Source organism: Saimiri boliviensis, chromosome 10 (assembly GCF_048565385.1).
Source record: "Saimiri boliviensis isolate mSaiBol1 chromosome 10, mSaiBol1.pri, whole genome shotgun sequence".
In the NCBI taxonomy this organism is placed as follows: domain Eukaryota; kingdom Metazoa; phylum Chordata; class Mammalia; order Primates; family Cebidae; genus Saimiri; species Saimiri boliviensis.
In genome coordinates, this window is record NC_133458.1 from 104,012,620 (window position 1) to 104,029,339 (window position 16,720).

Below are 16,720 nucleotides of genomic sequence, written 5' to 3' on the forward strand. Positions count from 1 at the left end.
AGCCCTACTTTCTAACTTCCAGGAAGGGGAGAGAAACTGAAGGTTGAGTTGATCATCAATGGACAATGATTTAATCAATTATGACTGCATAATGAAGCCTCCAGAAAATCCTGAAAGGCTGAGTTCAGAAAGCTTCCAGATCACTGACTAGGTGGGGATGACTGGAGATGGCATGGAGCTCTGCTTCTCCCCACATGTCTTGCCCTGTTCATCTCCTCTGTCTGGCTGGGACCTGAATCCTTTGCAATGTCCTGCATGATAAATAGGAAAATATAAGTAAGTGCATAGCGGAGTTCTTTGAGTTGCTCTGGCAAACTGATGGAACCCAAGGAGGGATGCTGGAAACCCTGGTGTATAGCTGGTCAGTCAGAAGCTTAGGACTGTCACCTGAAGTGGGGGCAACCTTCTGGGACTGAGTCCTCACGTGCGGGGTCCGGTGCTTCCTCCAGATAGAGTCGGAATTGAACTGAATCACAGGACACCCCGCTGGTGTTCATGGAAGCACTGCCTGTGCTGATGGGAGAAACCTTCACATGCATTTTGGTGACCAGAGGTGAAGTATTACGTTGAGTGTGATTGACTGTGTAAGAATGTAGGGAGAGAAACAGGTTTTTTTGTTTGTTTTTTCTTTAAATTACTATGAATGTGCAGATGTGTTATATCATTGAAATCTTTCACGTAAGTTTCTTCTGAAGCCCTAAATTAAATTTAATATCAACTATATAGACCAGATATATGTTAAAGAGTCAAGTGCCATCCAGCATTTCTTCTGCCTGCCTGCTGTCTCAGATAATTGATCCTGCCATCCCTCAGGAAACTTTAGACTGGTACTATGAGAACCATGCCTTGTGAGCATTTCCCTAAGTTTCTGTTTTGTATAATTTTAAGGCCATCTAAAACCATGTCTACTAGTTTTAGAGGAATCTGTGGTTAAAAAACAGGACATGTAGAATCTGTTCTTTTCACCAAGCAATGATTTTAATAATAAAAACACTGCCAGGCGGGTTTGGGACATAGGACACTGATGTCCCCAATTTTCAGGAGAGCATATTGCTGACGCCTAATTAGACTCCCTTAACAGAGCTGGGCATGCTATCATCACACAGAAATACACTTAAAGTGATTTCTAATTTTGGATGTATTTCCTATACTGTCAAACTTAACTAACCCCTCGGCTGAAATGTTTAGCATTATTTGAAATACTAAGTGTCAGTGACTCAAGTATTTTAGATTGCGTTTATTATAAGTGAGCTCTAACCATCATTCAGCCTTGTAATAGAGATCTCATTTTAATTATTTGTAGTTTGCCTTGTACAAATAAATAAGTATACAAATATGGTTTTTAGTTATACTAAAGCAAATTTTATGTCTAAATAAATTTGTATTCACCTATTATTATATTTATAACTCTTGGTTTAGTGATGTGTAATAAAGTAATTTTACCATGTGAATAATAAATATTTCTTTAAAAATGAAAAACAAAATGTATGGGTTTTAAAATGAAAACAAAAAGCAAAATAATTTTTGTTTTACTTTAGTTACCCTTCTTCTTTCCTGTATTTTGAAGTTGTTTTTGTGAATTTATAAATGATAAAGTGAATTCTCTGAATCTTGCTTGTAAAATGCCTTTTTAAAAGTATTATGTACTTCTAAAGAGGCTTTATATGTTTATTCTATTTTCATCTTTGCTTATTTATTTCTGAAACACATGAAAATAGATATCAAAGAAAAGGCATTATTTTAAAAACTGTTTTGAATTTGCAGGAGTGGATATGCACTCCTTTGTTTTAACAAGAATGGTATCATAAGCTTTTGATTGTATATTTGTGGTTGCTTTTGCCATTAAGGCTAAAATACAGGATGTGGTGTATTCTGTTGTTTGGTTTTCACATTCTTTTGTGTAGCCTCTTAAATGCTGAGAGCAGGCTTTGCAGACTGGAGTGCATGACTCAGGATCCTGGGACCTGGAAGTGGCTAAGGCCAGGAGTACATAGCGGAAAGGCTGGGCTGGTGGACACTGCCTTTCACCATAACCTCAAGACAAATCAATTTATGTGCAGAATGTTGACTTTCTGAAGTTGAGTGAGACATTTAAGAGGTTCTCATTCTTACTGTTTTTCACTGATGTCATTAAAGTCAATTCTTAATGTTCAAAAACATAGTATTTTAGCTGTACTTGCCCTGCCTGATCAGTTGTCCAAATGCTAATGTTTCAATCCAATGTCTTGTCTTGGTTATTTTTCTAATTATGATTGATTTTATATTTTGAATATATGTGCAGCTCCCAGAAAATGTTTTAGCAAGTGGGCAATTTGTAAAATATCCTAAAAATTCATAAATAATTTATGACTGTTTTGTAACAAAGTAGTCATTCAATACGTGCAATGGCTGCCAATACTTGTTTCACTCTTTTATTCTCTTTCTTTTCCTTTGTCCCAGCAAAATTATCATTTAAATATACTCATTTCTGTTTATAAAATATAATGCACATTTATTTTGGAAAGGTTAGAAAATAAAGACAATCTAATAAGCCACCATTTTTATCCAAAATCCCTTCACTCAGAGAACCTCTGAGAACATTTTGTGTAGAATGCTTTGTTTTTCTTCCTTTAAAATATACATGGCTCTCATAGTACCTTGTAGTTTCATGTCTATATTTGGCTTTGTTCAACCAACAACATAGCATGAGAACTTGCTCCTGTCTTTATATATATCATAAGAGCTAATTTTGCACAGGATTTAATTAAGAATTCTACTACTGCTGGATCATGATACTATTTTATAGTTTTAACTACTTTCAATAATATGAAATTAATCATGGTTCATAAATCATCCTGTGCATATTCAATTACACACTTAGGCTATGTTTTGAGATATTAAATTATTGAGTCAAAGTACATGAACATTTTAAGAATTTTTACACATATTAACATGTTGTCTTACATGTGTGCACACCTACACATAATAGCATATAATTTCATCAAGAAATGGGTCATTTCCTTAACCTCTACTGAACACTAAAAATGACCTCTACTCTATACTAAGAGTGAAAGGGCAAAGTGAATTTAGAAATTAGGCCTAATGAGCCCATTAAGCAAATGGGCATTAATTTGGTTCTAAACTTGCAAGCAACAAATGGCACAGGGAAAACTTATGATGATATAATTCGTGATACCACGACCAGAAATTCAATAGGAATTCTTAAAAGGAAATCTTTTGGAAGAAGCTAAATTGATTATGCATATTTATTATTGATAGAAGCAGTATTTATTGGGTGGTTTAATAATTATGAATATGAAGTGTTGGAAACAAGTTAAAGTGTAATTCCATAAAATTAATTTTCCAGAAGGTCTATGTGATTTTTTCAAATTGCTCATATTGCTTTTCATCTCTAAAGTCAGATATATGGAAAAGGAAATTTTAGGATATAGGGCAAGTGGGTTGTTTTCTGTCAAAATCTTGTCTTCGAAAAGCATGTCTCAGCTGAGCTTCTCTTAAATAATGAGTGATGGTAAGTCAGAGATTATATACTGTATTTTTCAATGGAATCACAGAGTCAATTTATGCATAGGGCTTTTTTTTTTTTTTACGTCAAAGAGAGGTGCGAGGTAATAAAATCGTTTTACAACTCAAGAACACATGAATTTCATTATCTTCATTCCCAGAAAGAAAATGCATGTACACAAGGTAAAGACAAGAACATGACCCTTTTTAAAAAACACAGCTGGGATTTAGCTGCAGATTCCAATATAGAGCTTGTGAATTACACAGCTCAAGTGGACACAGCTTTTTGCCAAGATAGAGCTGCCCTAAGAGTCTAGCAACCAGATAACTAGATGGTCATTTGTTTTTCCTCGTGCTCTACTGACCTCAATCTTTTCTCTTACAATGCTCGTGTGTTACAAGTGTTGTAGAATAGGAGAAGAACTCAAGAACAAAACAGCAAGTGTGTACAATTCTCAGACTCAATCATCCTGGGCTTTCTCTGTCATTTATGTTTACAATTCACAAATCTTTTAACATTGCAGCAGGCCTTCATTCAAAACATTATTAGGTGATTTAGAAACAAATTACAGTGAGAAGAGGATGCTACCAGAATATCAGCAAATATTTTATCTCAGCAGAAAGGTTTAATTGACTTGTCCACAGATTACTCCCATAGTATAGATTCCATATGTATGGAAATGTTATTGGGATTACTTGCTGTGGAATCAAAGGTCAATAAAAAGCCAGCAATGTTACAGATCCTTTAAGGTTATTCATTTCAAATACAATTCTCTGAAGTAGAACAATGTGTCTGAAGTTGTAAATTTCTTCTGTGTCACAGATGATGTGACAATCATTCATGCATACCTATTATTTTAAAACAAGACAGCATCAATTTATTTCTTTTCTTGGCATAATGGGAGAGAAGAAAAGGTAAGATTCTCTTAATTAGAAAAGAGAAATTGTTATTTATATATCTTATAATAGTATATACACAAATTTATAAATTTGAATATTACTTATCATGATTAACGGGGAAAATACCCTTAAAGATTAAAGATTCAAGGATAAGTATTTTATGATTATTATATGCTGAAAAAGAATAGTCTTATATATGTAATGTTTCATTTTTTAAACTCTGTTAAATTATTTCTTTCAGTGTGCTTTCATTATTTAAAATTCTATTTCATCCAGCAGAATCAACAATTCTTTTTTCCGTCTTGTCTGTTCTGAGATTCTCTTACAAGCAGCTGCTAATTAGAAGAGCCTGTGGTCTCAAGGCTCTGTACAAAATCTCATTTGTCAGCACTGGGTGAAATAATGCAGTCCTGAGAAAACAAAGGCATATGAAAAAAAAAAAAAAACAAACATGAAACATGGATTACAGGGGAATGCAAGATGTTGTTTCTATAAAAGTGTTACAAATGTTTTACAATTTGTTTATCTTTCAATTTGGGGGGTCAAATATTGGTTTTTAATTTAACTAGTCAATGATATTAACATTTTACTTTATGGTTCATTCCTTATATTCATGATCAGAAAGGCTCCTCAACTTCTGCTGCAAATCAGCCTTCCTCTTATATTCTTATAATCTCCGTTCCAAAGAGCTTCTATGGGCGTGCTGCTCATCTCAGGCCAGACAACACTTGTCCACCAGTTGTTTGGGTCAGTTATCTGTTATTGAGTCATCCTTGACTCTTTTCCCTCACATTCTATATCCAAAACATAAGCAAAGCCTGTTGGTTTTACATTCACATACACCAAAAGTCTTAGAATTTCTTCTTACCACTAAAGTCACTACCTTGGGGCAGGCTGATGCTGTCTCTTGTTTGGATTATCCAAGCGATCTCCTCACTGGGTGCCCTTCTGTGAACCCTGCAGTCCTAACCCTTTCTCCACCCTCTCCCATCGGTTGTGGGAGTGACCTCCTGAAATGTAACCCAGATTTTGTGTGCTTTTTCACTAACAACCGTTCATCAGCTCCTCGAAGTGCTTTGTTCAAACGCCATCCTATCAGCAAGGACCCTCTTGATGACTCACTATTAATAGTGTGTCCTATTGCTCATTCTTCCAGGTCCTTTTTTTTTAAATTAATTTTTAAAGAAAACTTTTGATGGGCAAAATTATTGTAAAGATAACAGAATTTTCATACACCCTATACCAACGTCCCCCAGTAGAAACATCTTATGTATGGATGATACGTTTGTCGCAACTAAAGGACTACTATTGAATTTTAATTAAATTCCTTACTTTATTCAGATTTCCTCAGCTTTTTTCATAATGTCCTTTTTCTGTTATAGGGTCCCATCTAGGGTGCCACATGACATTTAAGCTTCTCTTGACTATGACAATTTCTCACTTTCCTTGTGTTTCATTACCACGACAGTTTTGAGGAGTAATGGTCAGGTATTTTGCAGAGTGTCCCTACAATGAGATTTGTCTGATGTTTTTCTCATGATTACACTGGGCTAATGTGTTTATTGGAGGAAGAACAGAGAAACCATGTCATCCTCATCACATTGTATCAATAACACCTTTGATCAGTAAGACCCACAATTGCTGGTGCTAAACTTTGTCACCTAGCTTGAAGTAGCTCTTTTCAGCTCTCTTCTCTGCATAGTTATGTTTTTAAACCAATAAATTTTCTATACTGTATTCTTAGAAAGAAGAAGGCAGAGTATGTCATTTGGAATTTTTCTGCATAGAAGATTTCTCCTTTCTCCATTTTGTTTGTTTTTAATTATTCAGCCGTTTGTTTTTTTCTATATTGATTTATGGATATCTCTTTTATACTTAACATTATACTCCAAATGCTGCTTTGTTTTCTTGCTCAAATTGTTCCAGATTTGGCCCATTGGAGTTCTTCAGTTTGGTTCTGAGCTCCTTCGATATGCTTGTATCATCGTGGGTCTTTTCTATTTGTTTTTTAGCACCCTTTTACTTTCTGGCACAACAAGATACTCCAGATTCATCTTGTGAATTTCCTAACACAGGAATATAATCAGCCATTTCTCCAAGGAATCCTGATACTTTTCACTGGAGAACTGCTAGAAACCAAGATCAAGCACTAGACTGTCTCCAGGGTGTTGTTTCTATGCTGACAGAATAAAGAAACGTATGTGTGTATGCATATCTGAAAAGATGTATACAAACATATATCTTGAAAAGATACCTCTACTCCCAGGTTCACTGCCGAATTATTCACAATAGCCTAGAAATGGCAACATAAATGTTGCCAGGAACATAATAAATATATTAATACATAAATACATCAGGAACATAAATGTCCCCTGATGTATGAATGGAGAAAGAAAATGTCATACACACATACAATGGAATAATATTCAGTCTTAGAAAGAAATTCTGCCATTTGCAATGACGTGGATGACCCTGGAAGACTTCATTCCAAGTGAAATAAGCCAGGTACAGAAGGACACACACTACGTGATTTAACTTCTGTGAGGTATCTTAAATAGTCAGACCCACAGAAACAGAGTAGGATGGTAGTAGCCAGGAACTGATAAGATACGACATAAAAGGGGAGTCGATGTTTGACAGGTATGAAGATAAATAAGTTCTAGAGGACCGTATGGCACTGTGCTTAGATTCAACAATACTATATTGTGTACTTAAAAATTTATTAAGTATATAGAGCTCATGTTATGTGTTTACACCACAACAAAAAATGAAATAATACAAATAAATAAAATATTTAAATATGTCTGTATTTAAATATAAATAAATAAAAACAAATGTTAGTGAAGAAAACAAAGATTTATAGACTTTGACACATGCTTAATGTATTATATTCGTCACTATATCATCATGTAGAATAATGTACCACCTCAAAGCATCTCCTGTCCTTCACATGCTCAATCCCACCCTCCCAAATTCCTTGAAACAACTGATCTGTTGACTGTCTCTATAATTTTGCATTTTCTAGGATGTCATAGAGTTATAATCACACAGTGTATAGCCTTTTCAGACTGGCTTTTTCATTAGGCAATATGCATTTAAGAACCATCCATGTCTTTTCATGACTTGCTTCTTTTAAAATTATTGGTATTGTATCTTATAGATCTTAGCTTTTTAGCCCAGTTTTTGGTTCACAGCAAAATTGAGCAGAAGGTACAGAGATTTCCCATATGCCCTCTAACTTGTCTATATGCATAGCCTATTGCATTATCAACATCCCCCATCAGAGTGGTGCATTTGTCAGAACTGATGAGCCTACACTGACACAATCAGTGCCTGAACTCTGTACCATACTTTAGGATTCACTCTTGGTAATGTACATTCTGGAGGTCTGGACAAATGTATAATGACGTGTATCCACCATTGTACTATCACACAGAGCATTTCATTGCTCTATAAATTCTCAGTGTTTCACCTACACATCCCCACCCAGCACCTGACACCAATGATCCTTGTATGATCTCCGTAGTTTTGACTCTTCCACGGTTGCATATTATTGAAATTATACAATATGCAGCCCTTTCAGATTTGCTTCTTTCACTTAACACTATGTATTTAAGTTTCCTCCATGTGTTTGCATGGCTTCATATCTCCTTAGCATGGAATAATATTCCATTGTCTGGATGTACAACGCTTTATTCATCCGTTCACCTACTGAAGGGTATCTAGGTTGCTTGCATGTTTTGGTACTTATGAATAAAGCTGCTATAAATATTCATATGCAGGTTTTTGCCTGGACATAAATTGCAGCTAAGTTTGGTAAATACCAAGGAGCATGACTGCTTGGTTTTATAGGAAGAGTATGTAATTTTTGTGAGAAACTGCCAACTCTCCCATTCTGTAGGCTGTTTACTATGTCGATGTTTTTTGTTTTTTTTTTCTGTGCAGAAGCTCTTTAGTTTTAAAAGATCCCATTTGTCAAATTTTATTATCTTGCAATTGCTTTTGGCATCTTCATCATGAAATCTTTGCCGGTTCCTATTTCCAGAATGGTATTTTCTGGGTTATTTTCCAGTGTATCTGAATTAGGCTGGTGCAAAAGCAATCGCTGTTTTGCCATTTCACTCTGTTGCCCAGGCTGGATTGCGGTGGCACAATCTCAGCTCACTGCAACCTCTGCTACCCAAGTTCAAGTGATTCCCCTGCCTCAACTTCTTGAGCAGCTTGGATTACAGGCACCTGCCAACGTGCCTGGCTAATTTTTGTAGTTTTAGTAGAGTTTTGTAGTTCAGTTTAAACCAGGCTGGTCTTGAACGCCTGACCCCGCGATTCCACCTGCCTTGGCCTCCCAAAGTGCTGAGATTACAAGTGTGAGCTACCACACCTGGCCTGGCAATTACTTTTGCACCAACCTTATAGTTTTAGGTTTTACATTTAAGTCTTTAATAGATATTGAGTTGATTTTTGTAGATGATATAAGGACGATGCCCAGTTTCAATCTTCTGCATACGGCTAGACAGTTATACCAGCACCATCTACTGAAAGGGAGTTTTTTCTCTATTGCTTATTTTTCAAACATAAGATAGTTCTAAATGTGGCTTTATTTCTGGATTCTCTATGGTGTTCCATTGGTCTATGTGTCTGTTTTTGTACTGATACTATGCTGTTTTGGTAACTGTAGCCTTGTATCAAGAGTATAATTTGAAGTTGAGTGACGTGATGCCTCCAGGTTTTATTATTATTATTTTTTTGCTTAGAATTGGGTATTTGGGCTATTTTTATGTTTCGTATAAATTTTAAAACAGATTTTTTTTTCTCATTCTGTGGGGAATGTCATGTGTAGTCTGATAAGAACGGGACTAACTCTGTAAAGCGCTTTGGGCAGTATGGCCGTTTGTCAATATTGATTGTTTCTATCCATGAACATGCAATGTTTTTTCATTTTTTTATGCCATCTCTAATTTCTTTCAGCAGTGTTTTAAAATTCTTGTTGTAGAGATCTTTCACCTCGCCAGTTAGCTGTATTCCTCTGTATTTTATTATTTTGTAGCTATTGTGAATGGCAGTGTGTTCTTGATTTGGCTTTCAGCTTGGATGTTGTCATTGTACTGATTTTTGTACACTGATTTTATATCACGAAACTTTGCTGAAGTTGTTCAGTTCTAGTAGTTTTTAGACAGAGACTATGCCGTTTTCTAGGTATAAAATCATATGGTCTGCAAACAGAAATAGTTTAACTTCTTTTCTTCCTATTTGGATGTCTTTTATTTCATTTTCTTGCCTGTTTTCTCTGGCTAAGACTTCCAGTATTATGTTGAATATGAGTGGTGATCAACCTTTTTTTAAAGGTAAATTACTCAGCCTCAGGTATTTCTTTATATATAGCAAAAAATGATTATATGCAAAAGACATATTTAGGATGTAATGACCTAGAAAATAAAACACCTATATTATTTTTTTTTCATAAAATTAAAAGGGAAACAAATCAAAACAAAATGAATCACTACAGTTTAGGTCCAAAGTTTTGGGAGAAGTTTTCTGTTTTGTCAGAATATAGAAATACGTTTATTTTCACTTAAAATATTTTGTACTCTGAAAACTTAAAGTTCACCTGCATAAGTATGTATTTTCATTTGCAAAATGAAGAAAATAAAGAGAAAAAGAAGAGAAGAGAGAGTGAGGGAGAGAGTGCAGGAATGTCTCAATTACCCTAGTGTGTGGGGGGAGAAGCATTCCCAAGAGCCTAGTTTTCAAAATTCAGAAATAATTTAATGGTAGATCAAAGGAGCAAGAGAAATGGAGCAAAGACAGCCAACTGCTGTAATGTCTAGCCACATAATTTGGAGCTAAATTTGCTAAAATCCTGAGCTTTGAGGAAAGATGATCTTAAGGCCCTGTAAACCTATGTGTAAGGAGCACCTGGCACATCAGAACCAGCCTTCCATGCAATTTCTGTAAATGGCACCACTCAGTTCTGTTAGAATTAAATCTAATTAAAGTTCTGTGAAATATCAGACTTGTTTCACATCTTAGCTTTGTCATTACAAAATCCTGGGTTGTTTCTTTTCTATCCCACACTTTCTCAATAAAATCCCCTAACATCTGACTCTAATTCTGTTCTACATTTTTATATTAAACCAATTAGATAATCCATTAAACAAATGGGAGGAAATAGCATTAATGATATGTTGCACTTGCATTATGAAGTTAATTGGATTAACTAAATTAGCTCTTTTATATTCAAGCTTGCATGTTTTTAATGTTTAAAGCAAGAAATCATCAAGAGAACTCCCATTTCTGTGATTTTTCTCTCTTCATTGTAAAGCAGAGGTCAGTGACAGCACATACTGTCAACAAGCCTAAAGCTTAAAGAGAGAAAAATAAATAAAGTTAAGGAGAATACAAAATAAAGAAGAACAAATCATAGAAATTTAAACAAGATATAGGACCTGCAATTCAATCTAACCTTACGTAGGGAGTAAGAGTAGCAAACCGTGCAGAAAATGATTCTGGCCATTTTGTCCGGCTTCAAAATAAGATGGCATTCCTGGGTAAACCTCACTGAGATCACGGAAGAATTCAGGGTCCATAGTTTTCTGTGGTACAAAAGGGTTTTGTGTGCGAGTAAGACCCTACTCTGGAAATCTTGGATAACTTGCCTCAAGGCCCAGATCAACCTTAAAGTTATCTAGATACGAACAACGGTGGTTGTTTAATGACACAGCCCAAATTTCCCAGTCAGAGTTAATACTGGAAATCTGGAGCCCAGGTGGAAGGTGATATGCACTGACTACGCACTGGAGAAGCCTGATTATTCACCTTCACATCAAAGTGCACATTGTAATTGGAAATTGTACTTTCTAAAGTATGTAGATTATCCGTTACATTGAGTGTTCTAAAATAATAGTCTGATTCTAAAACTTGTGTTATAATATTCAGTATTATTTTATATTTAGAAGCAAAATTTTTTTTTTGGATTCTATTAATTAAAATTTTCTGTTAGGCCAGGCATGGTGGCTCACGCCTGTAATCCAAGCACTTTGGAGGCCAAGGCGGGTGGATCACCTGAGATAGGGAGTTCAAGACCAGCCTGACCAACATGCTGAAACCCCATCTTTAAAAAAAAAAAAATTTCTGTTGAGAGGCAAACTTGGAATGTCTGTGACTATACAGTTCTTGATTCAGAGGAACACTAGTAATCACTAAAGTGCACAAATACTCATTAAAAGGTAAAAATAGGTAAGACCCTTTAATGTGCAATACTTTCATTTTATTATTAGTGTTATAGTGAATAAAGCTTGGTATTCTTAGTCAAAGAATGAATCTGACTTTTGTAGAGGAAGGTAGTAAAATTAAATGACTAATTGTATATAATACTTTTAACAATTTGCCTAAAAAATTCAGAAATTAAGATGTAAGTCTGAGTTTCAAATAATAAAAGACTTCAGAAATTCAAAATTAAGTGTATTTGTCTACTGTAGATAATTATTGGCTTTTTGTTCTGTAATTGTCACACAGTATACACACATGTATATTAGCATATACAGTTACATTTGAGCACTTATTTAATTACATAACATATAGGATATGTACATCTTAAACCCAGGATCTCAATTATAAAATGTTTTTCCAAATTATTATAATTCACAACAAATTATTTGTTCCTTCAACCATTTACATAAGTAAAAGATGGGTTATGGCTACATATAAATACAGTAGATTGCCTGGATAATAATAGAAGAAAATACTAATTCTGTTTCTCTTTGTTCCCTCAAACTAATCACATGCAACACAGATCACAAGAATCAGTAAACGCCTTTTATTCCGGAACTAGGAAACATTCATAATCAGAGTTCCATTTATAAAAAAAAGTGTGACAGGTGCTTTGGAAATAGGCTAAATTGCAGAAATGCTGAGAGAAGACGGAACCTCTGGGATCACAGGCAGACTAGACAGAACGCAATGTCCGCATGCAGTGGGAATGCTCTGTGAGACAGAACCGGACACCTCCTCCTCTGAAGTTGAGATCATGTGGACAAGTGACAGGAGCCACATGAACCCCCTGTGCCACTGCTGATATGCGTGGATGTGTTAGCAGATACCATAAATGAAGAGTTTTATAAGTGCAAGATTAAATTTTTGCAAGAGTGGCTTGAGATTAGTCCTTCCATACAGTTTTCTGAATAAACTATTCTAGTAAAGTGCAATTTGGTGAGGACTGAATTCTGATCTTTTTTTTCTTACTCAAATGCCTTTCTAAGGGGCCTGGGGAGTCATGCCTTATATAACATAAAATCTCATTAAACAGGTTTTTTGTTATTGTTGATGTTTGTTTTTTGACTTGGAATATTATGGATGACTTTCCAATCTGACTCTGCTATGGTAGCACATGATGGATAGCAGACCCCCTTAACTCAACTTACCCATTCCTTTCCAGTAAGCCCAAGTCTTTAAAGCTGAACTCTTTCAACCAATTGCCAAATAAGAATTCTAAAGCCCACCTACGACTTGTAACTTCCCACTTCAAGATGTCCCACCTTTTTAAGCTGAACCAATGTTTATCTTCCATGTATCGATTAATGATTTTGCCTGCAATTCCCATCTTCCTGAAATGTATGAAAGTAAACTGTAACCCCACCACTTGGGCGGTCTTTCTCAGAACCTCTTGAGATTATGTTACCTGAGCCATGGTCACTCAAATCGGCTCAGAGTAGAAGTCTTAAAATATTTCAGCAGAATTTGGTTTTTCCTTCACACTGGCAATCTGACCTTAAAATGTGAATCAAGTTGGAATCTCACACTGAGGATATGCATTGGGTGTTCTCATTTTATTCATTTTGGTCCAGTCTTTACCAAAGACTTTATCCCAAGCCCAGCCCTGGGAAGCTAACTTCTGTACGCTGTGTACTCCCGTCTAGCTTCTAGTTGAATTTGGTTAGCAGCAACATAGATCATGAGAGAAAATTAAAGCTGTGCTCCTTCAGGGAAAGGGAAGCACGTGGATCAGCCATGTGGTATGTGTGGTTTGTGGAGGAATGTTTAAAGGATACCCCCTTTCTTCGAGTGGACTTGTTGAATGGTGTTTTCTCCTCGCTTTGCCAAATTATAGGGAGTTCTTAAGAAATATTGTAGGCATATTGATACAAAATTTGCTTTTGAACAAGTTGTTTTTGAAAATCTTTAAAAAGGCTGGAAAACGTGCCTTTACCTTCAACCTGTTTACAAGTTGCTTTTGAAATGTAAAGCAATGCAACTAAGTGGCTGTGTTTGAGACACCTGAAGCACTGACAAGGATCTGTGAGACTCCAGGGGGCTCCTTAGCAAAGTTTCAGCAGAAAGCCTTCATGACCATCGCTGACAAAGCATCAGTCTCGGTACATCTCACATAGAATTGAGTTTTCAGTGGGTCACCACACAGACTGGAAGCAATTGCAAACTCCTTGTGCAGACTAGAGAAAAATGTTATATAATGGGACACCTGTATCAAAACATCAAATTATACCACATAAATATGTACAATTACAAAGTATCAACTCAAAAAATGAAAAAAGAATAAAGAAATGTTGTTAACAGAAGTCACTGGAACATAAACTTGAGAACAGGTTCCAGGATGTGGGGGAGGCTCAGCTCCCTGATAGGATGTGTTCTTCCAGGTTCTTGGTCCCTCACTCACCCAAGAATGGGGGAGAGGACCCCGCTGGGCACAGTGGGCTTATAAGTAAATATCAAATCCCAAAGAGTTTTGCAGAAAGTAACTTATTTAGGCATAGAGAGAGAGAAAAAAAGGATTAAGAAATAGAGAGTGACAGGGGATCCAGAAATGGAGTCCACTTGGATGTGGGAGAAGGGAACTTTTAACCGGGGAGATAGTCCTACCCCATTCAAGTTTTCTGTCCTATGAAAGGAGTTCCTGTAAACTTCTACTGGAGTGGTTGATCTTTCCGTTTTCCTGTGTGTGCAAAATTTAAACAAAGACCTCTAAGCTCCAGGATGGAGATGTGGAATAAGGTATGGCGCTGGGAAGTTCTTGCCTTTGAAACCACCACCCTTGTGGACCCGGGAAGAGAATGCATTCCCTCAAGCTGAGGTCAGCAGCTGGGGCAGTGAAAGACTGACTTCCCTGATAGCATAGTGTTACCACCTATCTTCATCTCCTTCCATCTCTCTCATTAGCTCACTCCATGCTTATCAAGGTCATAGTCATTGTATTAATGAAGTGGGTATGTTATTGACAACATAGCTAGGAATTGCCTACATTTTACAGCCCAAAGCCAAGAGTTTTACATTTAATTTTGCCATAATGATAAAAATAAAACCGGTGGAGATAAGTTTTGTTTCAGTCCAGGTGTGGTGGCCCCCATCTGTAATCCCAACATTTTGGGAGGCTGAGGTGGGAGTGTCGCTTGAGCCCAGGGGTTTGAGACCAGTGTGGAAAACATAGACCTCACCTCTATAATCTTTCTAAGTAAATAAATAAATTTGGTTCAACATCCAAATAAGGCACATTAAGTTAAATTCACAGTATAAAATTTTATTTTAAAAAGGTTTTTAAATTACACAATTAACATATGCATAAACAGAAGCAAATAAGTACAAAATTCATTACAGAGGATGATTACTTCTCTCTGTTGGCTTCCAATGTAACTGCAGTTCCATATTTATTTTCTGGAGCTGATCATATATGTTTGTTTCATGTGATACATTTAGATTCATATCTATGCATATGTGTACTCATATATATTACTGTGTTCAGGTGTCTTTTTGAAGGATATGTTATATGTTGTAACATACACATATTTTTTATATGTTGGGAAGCTATCCAAGGAAGTTTATATGGATCTAGCTATCTATTACCAACTGCAAAAAAGTATTCCATAGTACAAATATAGCAAAATTTAATAGCCAAAAATTTGTATTTACCATATATTGTATATTTTGAGTACATATATATGCACACATACACACATATGTCTTCTCAAAATATTTCATTTGTTTTAAATTTTGTGAAGTCCTTTTTGCATAAATTTGTTGCTTAATTTAGGGAAATTAATAATAATAACTGGTTTTCATTTTGGAATTTTTGCTATTGGAGAAAGATTTTTTTCTATCCCCATGATTTTATATCTCTGCGTGATATAAACTGCATTTTCTGTTTCATTCATTGTATTCTTCAGTAAATATTCAAATTATATAAATAATTTATAAACACTAATATAAACAATGGAGCTATAAAAATTAAAAAAAATAAACATAAATGATAAATTTATATATAAAATCTCAACCTCAGAAAGTAGAATAAAAATTAGAACAATAAAATAACATTTTTCACTGATAAAAACAAGACAGCTTAAACTTTGATTGTATTAAGTTCTGATTTATGAGAGATTAAATTGGTACAACCTCTCTCAAGAGGAAAGAAATAATAAATAATTTCTCTCTGAAATATAATTTCTAGCTTGATATCTAGAGATACAACTACAAAAAATCACAAACAATGCTATCTATTGAACAATTTTTAATAGCCAAATATGAGAAGCAATGCAATATCTTTAACAAGACAATGCTAAACCTCTTCTGTGATTTGTTTTTCTTGCAGTATTTGTCTTTCTGTGACTAACTTATTTCTTTTTTTAATTTTTAATTTATTTTTATTTTATTATTTATTTATTTTTTATTGCATTTTCGGTTTTGGGGTACATGTGAAGAACATGCAAAATTGTTGCATAGGTACACACGTGGCAGTGTGATTTGCTGCCTTCTTCCCCATCACCCATGTCTGACTAACTTATTTCACGTAGCGTAATGTTCTCCACATTCATCTCTATTGTTACAATTGCAGAATTTTCTTCTTATGTCGTATTTTCTTTATCCATTCATCAGTGGATATTTAAGTTGTTGCCATATCTTGGCTATTGTGAAAAATGCCACAATGACCATGGCAGTTCAGATATCTCTTTAACATAATGAATTTATTTCCCTTGAATAATTACCCAAACTGGTACGAGATTATAAGGTGGTCCTATTTTTAATTTTTTGGGTAACCGCCTTATTGTTTCCATAATGGCTGCACACATTTACAATCCCATCAGCAGCATGTAAGAGTTCCTTTTTCTTCACATCCTTGTTATCACTTGTTGTCTTTCATAAAAAATATTTTTATTTTTATTTATTTTTTATTTTTATTTTATTTTATTTTATTTTATTTTATTTTATTTTTTTTGAGACGGAGTTTCGCTCTTGTTACCCAGGCTGGAGTGCAATGGCGCGATCTCGGCTCACCGCAACCTCCGCCTCCTGGGTTCAGGCAATTCTCCTGCCT